Source organism: Falco biarmicus, chromosome 6, assembly GCF_023638135.1.
Source record: "Falco biarmicus isolate bFalBia1 chromosome 6, bFalBia1.pri, whole genome shotgun sequence".
Classification (NCBI taxonomy): domain Eukaryota; kingdom Metazoa; phylum Chordata; class Aves; order Falconiformes; family Falconidae; genus Falco; species Falco biarmicus.
Genome location: NC_079293.1, coordinates 40731798 through 40744514, shown reverse-complemented (window position 1 = coordinate 40744514; position 12717 = coordinate 40731798). Strand labels below are relative to the sequence as shown.

The window sequence follows — 12717 nt, the reverse complement described above, 5'->3', positions numbered from 1 at the left end:
TAGGAAATATTGGAAAGATTTCAAAGTGTTCTAGAATAAGTAAAGATGCCCTGAAACATGAAATTTACAGGCTTCATTTTAGACCTTTATACACTACAGAAACTGTTGAGAGAGGACTTAGTCATTTGACATAGATAGCTACTCATGACAAAAAAGGGTATAAGCTCTTGATAGCTCTTCATTTTGCCCACAGAGGATAAATGCAATTTCCAAAGACTAAAAGTTGTTTGCTTCAAACTCAACTTACATTAAGTTCTAGTTGCAAGTGTAGTTCTTATACTGTGGAACAATTTATGTATCATATTCAGGATTCTATGATGACCTTTAGGAGAGAAGTAGATAGATTTATTAAAGAGATATTTTTAATCCATTTCTTAGGGGAGAAAATTGTTTTGGATTGTAACCTTAGATTTGATGGCTATGTCTGTATTAGAAAATCAAATATCCTGAGCCTGTTTTCCAGTGGCTCAGCATTTGTGCCTGGATGCTTGCTAACAATTAGACAATACGGGCAGTACTGGAGCAGTGCCTGGCCAAAGCTCTGGCCCTCTTTGTTTCATTAATACAGTTGCAGTCTGTGTTTTTTTGCTGTTGGAGAGGTGTACCAAATGTCCTGAAAACCTCTAGATTAATATCTCTGTTTTCTTGAATTGCACAAAATCTGTAGTTGTGTTTACTGAGATGAATTAATTTAAAAGTGTAATTTTGCTAATGATCCTAGTCCCCAAAACCTTAACAAGCAACAAGCTTCATAAACTAATAAGGCTTAGTAATTTCTATAGTTAGTAAGCAACATGAGGTAGGTAATCTTTTTGCTTTGCTGCAGATTTGGAAGTGAGTTTTGAGACTTCAGAAGAGTTAATGATCTTTTAACTCAGTACTTCAAAAGAATCTTCTATATTAAACAGCCAGCCATTGCACAATAACTGTGGAATCAGGAGAAGAATGCACAGACAAGGTTGGTAGAACTGAGGCCACTGAGTTGCTGAATGTCAGGAGGTTCACAGATTTCAAAGCCAAAGAGATAAGCAGACCATCAACTCTGATGTTGATGCCTGATAACGTGTCTTTGAATTAAATGTGCCTCTTATTGAAAAAGGGAGAGCTCAAAGGCTGACTCAATTTTAGCTTCTACAAAGGCATCCACACCTTATTTGAACGCCCTGTTTGGTTTGCATTTCTTGTAGTGACCAGATGTTCTTACTGTTGAAATGGCATGCCTAATCTGCATTGAATTTTCAATTTGCATTTGAATTTGACTTTGGTACTCAGCATTTTGTCCTACTGATATCCCTCTTCCTAAGATCAAAGAGCTTTTTAGTAGATAGTGTTTTCTTCCCATGATATTAGTATACTGTAGTCTTTACTGTTCTGTCTTTCTAAATAGCTACAACACATTGCACTTCTGAAGTCTCACACTATATGGTGTTTCCTCAGCCTTGTGGTTCTTTACTGTACCCCTGCCAATTTTTCACCATTTTTTCCTAGCAAGATACGGGATCAATACAAATATTCAAGAATTAGCCTCACTGAGACTATAAAAATTCTTCCTGCTTCTCCCACTGCACCTTTTAGTACCCTATAAATAAGGACCAGTTTCTTTGCAGTAGAGATCTACATCACCCGTAAAACTAAAGGTGCAAGGCTTTACATCAAACTTAAATATGTTTAGGTAATATTTCATTTTTAAAAAGATAAATTCATATAGAAGAATGAGCAAAAGAAAAAGAGCAGAGACAATAGGAAAAAGGTATGGCTGAAACTGAAATAAATTTAATGTGAGATAAAACAGAAAAAAGCTTGAATGAAGAGCTGATCAGAAGGGACCAAGTCGGGCTGTTTAAAACAGTGGCAAATAATCTGATGTCATCAGTCGCTGGAAATCCTTCATGCTGGTTTGGTTTTGTCGTGGCTGACTCCTTCCTGCAGAATGTTCCAAGCCTGGGGGAAAGAAGTGCCCTATCTAGGCCCTGTGTTCTCTGAAGTCAAGTGGTCGCCCTCCCTCATAGGGTTCTACAGCCCCGGACTGCTTTGTCCCCACAGCACAAACACAGGGACACTCCCTGCCCAAAAGACCTCACAATCTAGGGCACAACTCTGCCATTGACAGGTAGAAGAGAATAGACAGACAGGAAAAGCACAAGAAAACAACAAACCAACTCCGTCCAGCATGAAAACAGTAGTCAGGAAAACAGCTGCCTAGCAGTGGTGTGTATGGGGGTTTTGTTGTGGTTGTTTTTTATCATCATGGCAAAGATGGATTTTAAATAGGGATTTGAAGGTGGACAGTGAGTGTGGTTGTGTGGACATTTACAGGGCTCTCCTACTTTGTATAAGGGCAAAGTGTAGCACATTTTTGTACATTTTCTTACAATTTAGTTTTGATGACAAAAAACCTGATTACTTTAAAACTGGACCTATGTATTTTCTTTTAAGTTCACTGGAATCATTTAAACAAGATGTGCATTATAGCTTAATTTATATGTCAGTTGTTAACTATTACAACTTTGCATTTGTACCTTTGCATTAAAATCTACAGTTTATTATCTAAGGAATCCATTTTAAACGGTGCATAGTTCTTGAAATCTCTTTCAATTTTATACTAGTCAGGGTATGCAAGATCTTATAAGCCTGGCATAGGAAGGTTTGGCTTTTTTGTACATGGGTGGTCTTCCACGGTAGCTCAAGCTAATCTACGTCCTATTTCCATCTCTCTTTGCCACCAATAGTAGTACATTCCTGCCCATTCTTTTGGGCCATGTCCAGTGCTTGCTATACCCTGCTGTTTTTCCTACTAGTAAATATGATCCAACAAAAAGAAGATTATAATTTGCTATCAGGCTAGCATGCTGAAATGGCCTAACAGGATGAGATGATCAAGTCAGAGATGATTAAAATGAAGATGAGACTACAGAGTGAGATGGGGAGAACAGGTGAAGTCAGAGATAACAAGATGTCAAGAGACATTAAAATGGCATGGTCTGCTGTCATGGGCTAGGAACCACAGTTTGAATGACCTACAGGAAAGCCAAGAAACTGGAGAATTTTGTTGGCTAAGGGGGGAAATCCCTTCACTGAATCAGGAACAAAGCAATGTTCCCCTGTAGTACTGAGGGCACCCTGTGCTTCTGAATGGGCTGTTTCCCATGAGGCTTGAGAGCAGCTGTGCTTACCTCTAGTTCATAGCAGAAACTGTCCAGCTCAAATGCTTAGCAAACTTTTCATTCTGAAGATTCCAGTGGTAATAATTGTTATTAACAGCCTTTATTGTATTTTTCAATAATAGATATCAGAGGTGTTTTATCACATTTTACGATGATCTTGTGACGGTAGTAGTGTAATTCTCTGATGTTATTGTGGTATTTCACTGGATGATTTGTAACTGTTTTGAAAAGATAATATTGACCTACTTAAGTATGCGTATAAAGAGAAATTGAGTCTGAGATAAATATACCCACCTATTGACTGTGCCAAGAATACATCTCTTATTGTGTACTCCAACCACTAAATTACTTCGTTGCTATTATACCTACCACCTTTGATTTCTCCTGAAGTGCAATAGGTACAATATAGAGTAATTTTCTTTCATAATATTCTAAAATAGTACGTCCTGTGCTTTTGGGCGGTTTCTGCAATTTACTCCAGAAACATCTTTTCTATAGTGCCAGAAATCTGAAGATCTTGCAATTATTTGGAATGACATTGTCTATTAAGATATATAGGATGACAATGTTTAAGACAGATCAACATATTATTTTTTCTTTCCATTTATCTTTTAAAACTGAATATAGCTAAATATTTTATCTAAAAATTGAATTACACTTGGTTTCATTTTTTCTTACTTACAGAATTTGTAATAAATGGAATTCTCTAATAAATGGAAGCCACATAGTCTAGAAAGGTGGAATTTTTATTTTTTTTTAAAACAAAATCTATGAATTGAATTACAACATGTTACCCAGTTTAATCAAAATACTTATTAGCAATTCTATTGATTTCCTATTTTTCTGCAATGTTATATAGCTAAAATCAACCAAATGAACTGTCAAACTAATTTTGATGGAGCATATAACACAGCAGATAATTACTTCACTTTGCTTAATGTAATATAAATCCATAAATAGACATTTGTTTATGTGTAGAATGTGGGCTGCCTGGTAGAGAACAGGAACAAACAACAAAGAAGAATACTCAGTGACAAATACAGAGTAAAGAATAAAAGTTGATTCATTCAGAAATTTTATGAGCTGATTATTCATTACACAGTAGTGCCATGTGCTGCACCAGAATTTATTTTCAGTTGGGTTCAGTTCTAAATCAGAGTTTCAGAACATTGTTCTCTTCTGGTTTTGTTTTTTGCATGAAGTGCAGCACCATATGTTAAGATTGTTTGCAAGAAAATGTTAATTGTCCTGCATATTATTTCTGTAGTACCAAAAAACATAACAGAACTGAGGTTAGAAGCTAACCCACATTTTAGTGTTTACATCGTCAGCATCTGGCACTATAGAATAGATACTTTTGAAGTAAATTGTAGAAACCACCCAAAAAATATATACATTATGGTGCTAAATGCAACCAGTAGTATATACAAAAGTTAGCACACATTGTCATTCTAAGGGTCAGTAGTTCAGTAATTGTACCTTGCAATGTCAAGTACTCACTTCCAGAGCCAAATCCTGCCAGCAGCAGAATATCCAAAAATCTGAAGCAATATTACCTTTTCTCCTGCAAAGTTGTTACTTGTACGTCAGGCAATACTGTGAATGTCCTGCAGACAGAGAACATGAAGCCTGATTTTCTGTAGGGCTGAATAACTCCCAGAGATCCCAGTGACATTAGTGTGTATCTGACTCCTTAGCATTGCTGAGGTATGGACAAAAGAAGGAAGAGGCATAGCATAGCCAGTGGTTCAACAGGTAAATATTTGGAAAAAAGACTGCTATACTTTTTTCAGAGAAATAAATATCCCAAGTGGTTTGATGACAGAAGAATGTAGTAGTTACCTTGCAAAAATGCACCTCTGCTGAATGATCAGGTAGATGTGCAGTGTTAATATATGTTAGAGAGGCAACTAAAAATCTTGATCTACTGGACCAAGATATTTGGCAATGTCATTCTGGTGTCTTCCAGTACTAGAAGAATGAAAGAGCGATCCAGAAGAATCTTTTCTCTGTTCTTTCCAGCCTTTAGATATTACATCAACATGCTTTCAGTGCTATGTCATGTATCAGTAAGAGAACATTTGGCCAATAGATGCTTACAGTTACAGAGGAGCACAGTAGGGTGCTGGAAATGGACAGAAGGGATCCTTATAGGAGAATATTCTTAGGCCATTATCAATTGAATCGACTTGCCATCAAACATTCTTCCAATCTTTTGCCCCTTCATTACTTTCCCTCGGAGTATTGGTCCACTTTTACAACTGGAAAGCATAGGATGGCTATAGCAACCTTAACTTCATACGTTGCTTAAACTATGTATTTCATGGTATAGGAATAGTTTACTTAAACATAACAGTATGTTCAGGTAGAGAAAGGTCCAAGTGTACTTCTATAGAGTTGATCCTGCCAGAACACCAAGGCATGCACAAAACCTGAAGTTCCGAAGATTTCATTTTAAACAGGGGCTCTAATCCTCCCATATTTCTTTGAAGGATAATTTGATTCAAAATGTGAACTTTTTCCCTCCCAAAAACGAAGCTGTAAGCAGACATTTTAACTCGAAGCTGAAAGTTTAGCTGCCACGAGCTTTTTTTGTAAAATATTAGAATCATTTTATTGTGGAAAATTGTACTTGACTACTGCATCAAGCACAGTATTTACACTCAGAAGACAGCAGGAATTTTTGACATTTTAAAAATTATAATTTCTAGAAGTCCAGCCCTGAAATATTTACTCCTAAATTTTAAACCCTACAGCAATCTCCCCCATGTGACCGATTTTCTCTCTTTATATAATCAGTTACGTATAGGTTGACCTGGCTGTCTGATGAAGCTTCTCTCATTCTCCATTCATTTATTACTTTATCCCATGAGGAACTTTATCTATGGAATGCTCCCTTTATGCTGGGCCAAAGTAGTTTGATTCTCTTGACATTTTACAAAATCCTGCAAAGATGCCTTTTGGGATAAATCTGTATGCAAATGGGATTAATTTATACTTCAAATATGTGGTAGCAGTTAAGACTTTACAATATTTGTCTTCTCAAAAGTAACTGGAGTAAGCGTGGGCGTTTGAGGTGCAGGAAAACTGCTGGTTTCGCTGTATAGTTTAATTTCTCTAGGATACTGAGATACGTACAGTTTAAACATAAATCAGATCCAACTTGGTATTTTGGGTAAGTATACACTTCGGCATGAAGTTCTGACATCTGGAACAATTATGTTTTTAAAGTAAAAGAAGAATAAAAAGATTAAAGGATATTCTCTAAAAAATTGCATCCAAGAAAACCCACAAATTATTTTCAACCTTCTTAAGATTCTCTAGCATTTGAAGGCTATAATTGCTATCTGAAAATGGAAAAAAATATTGGTCTCACTATCTGTCAGCAGATGATCACCTGTGTTGCAAAGGCACTTTTCTATATATTTGCTGAAAAGGAGAAATGAAAACAGCATAATGTATATTTTGTGACTTACTGCTCTTCATATCCTATCATTTTCATACGAAAATACCTTTTAAAATAATTCACATTTAATTTATGAACAAGTTTAATTTCCTTCACATTGGAATTAAATTGTCTTATGCTTGCATTTGCATTTCACATAACAATCAAAGTATCAAACACACTAGCAAAAAAACATTTCTTCACCATATGACCTGCTCTTTTTCAACAAAAGAACCCTTATTTTTCATCTAAAATTCTGAAGTTACAGTGTAAATTGCTTACTTAAAGTTTACCTTGAGTTTACCTTGCCTTTCAATGCCTCTTAACAAATCTGAACCATCAAGACTAACAGAGTAGCTGTAAGAAATCAGGTTTGTTGAAAAGACTTCCAGAAAGAAGTAAAATCCTCTAATATCAGGATTTTTCTGTGGTATGTTAACAATCCCAGGAAATGTCAAAAGCAAAAAAGTATATTTGGTTTAAGTCAAGCTTTGAACAATATTCACTTTGGATCATGTTTTAATCTGGAAAATTTACTTATTCCTACCTTTTCCATCCTAAGCAACTGTTTTGCCCTCTGAACCTGTCCGTAATCAGACTACACAGGGACATTCAGGCCCAAGACACAAAAAAGCTTATCCCATGTTTGTCTTCTTTGAAAATGTGTGTGTTTTGTGGAAAAGGAAAAATATTTGTGATGATGAAACTTACTCTAAGGAAGTATTTTCTGTTGTTTCTAAAATAACATTTGATCACCTTTGAAACCACCTAGTACTTAACACACTTCAGCTGAACTTTATCCTTTCCTTCTACTAACAGTTTCAGGTTTTCAGAAAGAAAGAAAACATAACACATGTTCACAAATTAATTCAGTAGCCATCTCATGATGAAGTCAGTGAGTTGATAGGATGATTTCAGGACAGGATTGCAGGACTACGACCGCTGTACGGTTTTTCGCTATAGGCAGCAGAAGAAACTGTTACTTAGAGTGTTATATGCTGTCAGATTGCTCGTTGGCACTGGTGGCAGAGGTCAGAAGCTTGCCTTCTTGGTTAGAGAGCACAGCAATTGCAGCTGTCTGAAAAAAAGTGCTGTGGGTTAGAGTATGTAAAAATAGTGGGGGTACTGTTTGTCAGACCAGGTGCAAGAACAGAAAAAATCCATGCTTTGCCAGAAAGAGGGAAAAAATAGACAGAAGAGAAAAAGCACACAGAAAAGAACAAAAACATTCCTTCTGCTAAATACTGAACTTGAACTATAGTCACTGGAAAGAACACAAGAGGTTATTCCACTCCCTTGTTGACTAAATTGTATGTTCTTCCTACAGAAAGTCCCTAAAAAAGAACCGTTTGTTGTTTTCCTACGTACAGACACAGTGTCTGTTGTTTATGACTATAATCATAGCTTGCATAGTTTAAAATGTGGGACTATGAGATAGGCTGTGTTTCCCTTTCTGGTTTGTCAGACACCAAAAAACATGTTCTTTACTTATTCCAGCTCCTTTGTGGTTTACTAACAAAATTTCTGTCTTTAAGCTAACTTCTTGCACATTGCTTCTACTACCCTGATGTGTTTCAAAAATATTGGACTATGTTTTTTCATGCCTTAATATTTAGGCCAGTTACCTTTTATCCACCACCATATCTTTTTATATTTTTTTTTACATATGAAAAAAAATTCTCTAAATTTGTGGAGACAGAGTATCTCTGAGCTCTCAGGTTCTGTTTTGTTGAAACACTTTGTCAAGCTTTAGACAGGTGCAGACATCTGCGGCTTTATAAAGCTCATGGCTGTCACAGGATTAGCTGTTGTGGAGAGTATCTCAAACTCTGTTAGCTCTGTTAGTCTCAATTTACTGATTCTGCTAGACTACCCTCTACCCTCTAGCTCACACACACATACAGAAATCCAAGACATGAATGCAAAGTTAGTTATAAATTGAAAGCAGTTGAAGGCTTACTTATGAAGGAATCGTTCTGACTCATTTGGCAAAGCTCTGGAAGGTGATAGTAATTCAGTGTTCATGTTTTCCTTTTAAACTATCTTGTTTAATGGCCACTATACCTCAGTGGCCCTCTACATCAATATATACTAGTCTTTTAATGCAGAAGCACAGTGAAATAATACATGCAGTGTCTGATTATCAGAGAAAGCTCTACTTAGGTTTCAGTATATTCATAAACTTCATTGCATTTTATTGCAGGGTTGAAGACTTTATTAATGCCTTGGAAAAAACCCCATGATTTTTACTGTTCTACGTCAGCAATCTTCACGTTTGCTGACTCCTTTTATAGGATTATGGTCAGGTTACTGTTTATTACAGCACTGGAATTTGTTGCTTTCTTTTGTACTCATGGCCCACGGACATAGTTTTGTAGCCTACTCTCTATTAAGAAAGTACATTCTGTGGTAAGGGTGGTCTCTTTTCAGGAATTTCTCATATTTAGGAACTAGTCTATCTTTCCATGTTCATTAGCATAAAAAATTATTTTGCTATTTTAATAGACCTATTAACACTTTTATAACTAAAAAGGCTAAAAATGTTATCACCAGAAAAGTGTCCTGAACTTCAATGGGAGTTTTGTCACTGGTTTAAAAGGGAGCAAGGGAGAGTCTGAATCAGCTGTGTAACAGACAATGCATAGATACAGGAGAGTACAGTGGACTAAGGGGAATAAAAGAGCAGAGCACGAAAGGGGACAGGGCAAGAACACAGTGTAGAAGGCTTGTTACAACTTTCTGTGAGGTCTGATTTCTAGACTTCAGACTGGACAGATTTGAAGACAGTCTGTACCTAAGGAAAGCAACACAGCTTTCAATTATTTTTAGTATGAAGCTCATATCTACTACATCAAAAAAGCATATTGATGCTCAGTTTCATTACACTCATTACTTCAAAAATAAACATTACAATTATTACTTCAAAATAAAAAGGTCTTAACCTTGAACTACAGATGTCAGGATCACAAGCTAAACTGTGTTTATGTGTCAAACACATGTCAACTCATACATGCGTAATAACACATCCATGTCTGCTACCAAAGAATTGCATTCCATGTACACTGTTCAAGATCCACTGATAAGAACCAGGGCTCAGCAGCAAGTCCCAATGACCAGTGTGGATTTCTCAAGAAAAAAACAAAAAAACAAAAACAAGATGTAATTTTGATCTGAATTTTGATGACATAACAGGGTATGTCTTTCCAATATAAATGCATTAAATATGAACATATGTCCATATTTTTCTTTCAGGCTCATCCTTTTAATTTCTTTCCCTTTTCTTTGTTCTCTTAACATTTGTCTTTTCCCTCCTCTGTTTCTCTATGATCATAAACAAACAACAAGTTTGGCGAGTCAAACAACAGTGATTATCCTCGTATCTTAAGTGCAATAATAGCTTACTGTAAATCCATAGCTCATACTGAGCAAGCAGTCTTCATTGAAAGGCAAATCATTTTACAATAGACAGGATAAGTAGAGATGAAAAAAAGTCTTGAAAAATTAAGTAGTATTAACCTTGCAAATATGGGCAAAGATTTTAGTGGTATAAGCACCCCATTACACTAAAACAAGTTTTGACCACCTGAAGCTAAATGGCTTACAGAGTACAGGCCTGTTGACCAAATACAGAATTGGTCAACAGGATTTAGAGAAAAGAAATAGACCATGGTTAGTTGAAGGCATTGGGTTTTTCTCTAAGCATGACCTCATCTTTCCATTTCCTGCCATCTTAGTACTTAGTTTGAGACAATTACTACATCTTTTTTATGCTTATATTTGAGAAATATACTCTCACCTTTATCTCCACTTAATGCAGACTTTCTATCTGGGAACTCTAAGATAGTTACTACAAGGATTTTGTTGGTGGTAAAAAAAAGGATATCTTGTTTGTAAATTCATTCCTTCACGGCACTTACTAACAAGGGATGTGGTACTGCTGCCATAGATGTAAATGGAAGATTTGTAATTGATTTGGAACATCAATATTAAGGATTTAGATGACATATTTGTAACCTACACTTAACCATAAATATGTATTTTTCTGGTTTGGATATCACCATTTTTATTTTGCTTTTTTCTTATAGCATGAGTAAAATACTATTTTCAGTTGTTATGTGAGAATATTTATTAGCTTTTATACTTCCATAAATCTCTCCTTATGCTAGTTCTGATATCCAACAGGAGCAGTAACGTTTGTCAAATTGTTTTTGTGACTGCTTAGTAATGTTTGGACTTTGAAACTGGGACTTCATTGAGTAAGTGAAGATGCAAATTCGTGTAGTTAAGCAACTGCAGTTGTAGCCAGACACCTATCTCAGTCTGATTCTCAGAAGTGATGCGTTCAGGGAAATAAATCAGGATTTAAGTGTCATTTAAAAAAACCAGCAGTCAGTTCTATAGGTGCTTTTATGTCATGATTTAATACTGAATGTGTTATTGTTTTCTTTACTGTATAAAACATAGTCCAAAGGCTCCTAAAATGCAGTCATCAGGGAATCTATTCAGTTCCCTGAATGTAATCTGTTCAGTGGAATAATTTGCACCACACTGAAAAAGGAAATAAAATGGTGTAGAATTAAAATTGTGTTTATAATGTGAACAAAGAAATTAATAAGAAACTAAGATACAGGTACTTTGAACATTTTCATTTAGAAATTTGACTTTTTAAGTGTAATAGGCACGCTTCATTATCATGAGACATGGCATACACATATTAAAACGCTTGGCAAATATCTTGCTTTCCAGTAGCTGACAGACAACATGGGTATTTGTTACCCAAAGCAGTAAGACAACCTACCTCTGAGCAACCTAGTTCAGGTACTGGAACCAGCACAGCCAAGTAAACTTGCTCCAGGAAGCCAACCCTGTAGGAGAGTGAGACAAAGTCTTAGGCAACATGCCATGGTAACTTGTAGAGCTCAGTTTTCTTCACACAGGACTTTAGTGTGCCATGGCAGTTACTACCATATATCCTAAGTGAGAAGGCAGGTGTTACTGACAAAGCAGCAAGCTGGAGCATCAGTGCAGAAAACTTCTGTTTACATGTGTGTACTTTAACAGTAGCAGTATGCTACTGTATGTACAAAAATAATACTTTTTGCCAGTCAGTCAGTAGGTACTCTGAACTATGAAATTAATTTTGTCTGCTATTGCTTGACTCTCCAATGAAAAAGCAGCTGTTGCTTTAATTTTCAAGTCTTTCCAATAACATTTGAATGATCATCCAAATCCTAAGGCAGGCTCAAAAGCCCTTCTTCTTTCTGAATTCTTGCCATATTTATAGTCTCTTAACATTCACTGCTATCACAGGGTGCTACTCCAGCAATGCAAGCGATGAAGGGAATGCTTGCATAGGCTGGCTCTTGGCATTCCTGCTCCTTTGGTGTCTCCAGCCTCTGAGACCAAAGCCAGCCGAGATGCATGAGAAAATATCTTGTGACCTTTCTGCGCTAAACTCCCCACCGCTACGTGACACTGAAAGAGCAACAGTGGCAGATCTTATGACAAAACCATGTGGTCAAGGTTTGAATGCTCTGTTATCAGGGGAATTTAAACCTTATTTAGGTGTTTAAAGTCAAGCTGGGTGGAGCTGGGGTATGACAAACACTCCGCCGTCCAGGTATTTTGCAAATGATACTTTCCAGCTTTCTGTTGTGGGTTGTTGGGGGTTTTTTTAGGTTTTTGTACTACTGAATACTGCTTTTACTGACCAAAAGTTTCAACATGGTAAACTTCATTAAAAGAATAATTCTTAGAAGATGCTTTAAGCAAGAATCTTGAATACTCAAGCAGTCTGTGAGCCACATTTTAAAAAACAAAACAAAACACGACATTATTACAGCTGACAACAGAGCTGCTTAGAACGAGGCAGAAGACTCACTCCGGCTCATGGGCAGCTTTAACTAGAGGGCTGGCTTCTTCACCCTGCCCCTCTGTGACCTGGAAAGCTACCAGCCCTGCTGGCAGTATGTGGTGGGTTTGGACCTGCACCTCTGCCAGGGAGCAGCAAGAGCACTGCAGCTCCATGAAGGAGGACAAGCCAGTAGCCAAAGGCAACTCCAGAACAGGCTAGTGACCCTCAGCAGTGGGGCACAGTCCCACACAGGA

At 36.7% G+C, this 12717-nt stretch overlaps 1 protein-coding gene across 3 annotated transcripts in view; it reads left to right on the top strand.

Moving 5' to 3' along the window:
• PACRG (parkin coregulated) overlaps window positions 1-12717 on the top strand; it is a 251223-nt gene that overhangs the window by 187135 nt on the left and 51371 nt on the right. The window lies entirely within an intron of this gene.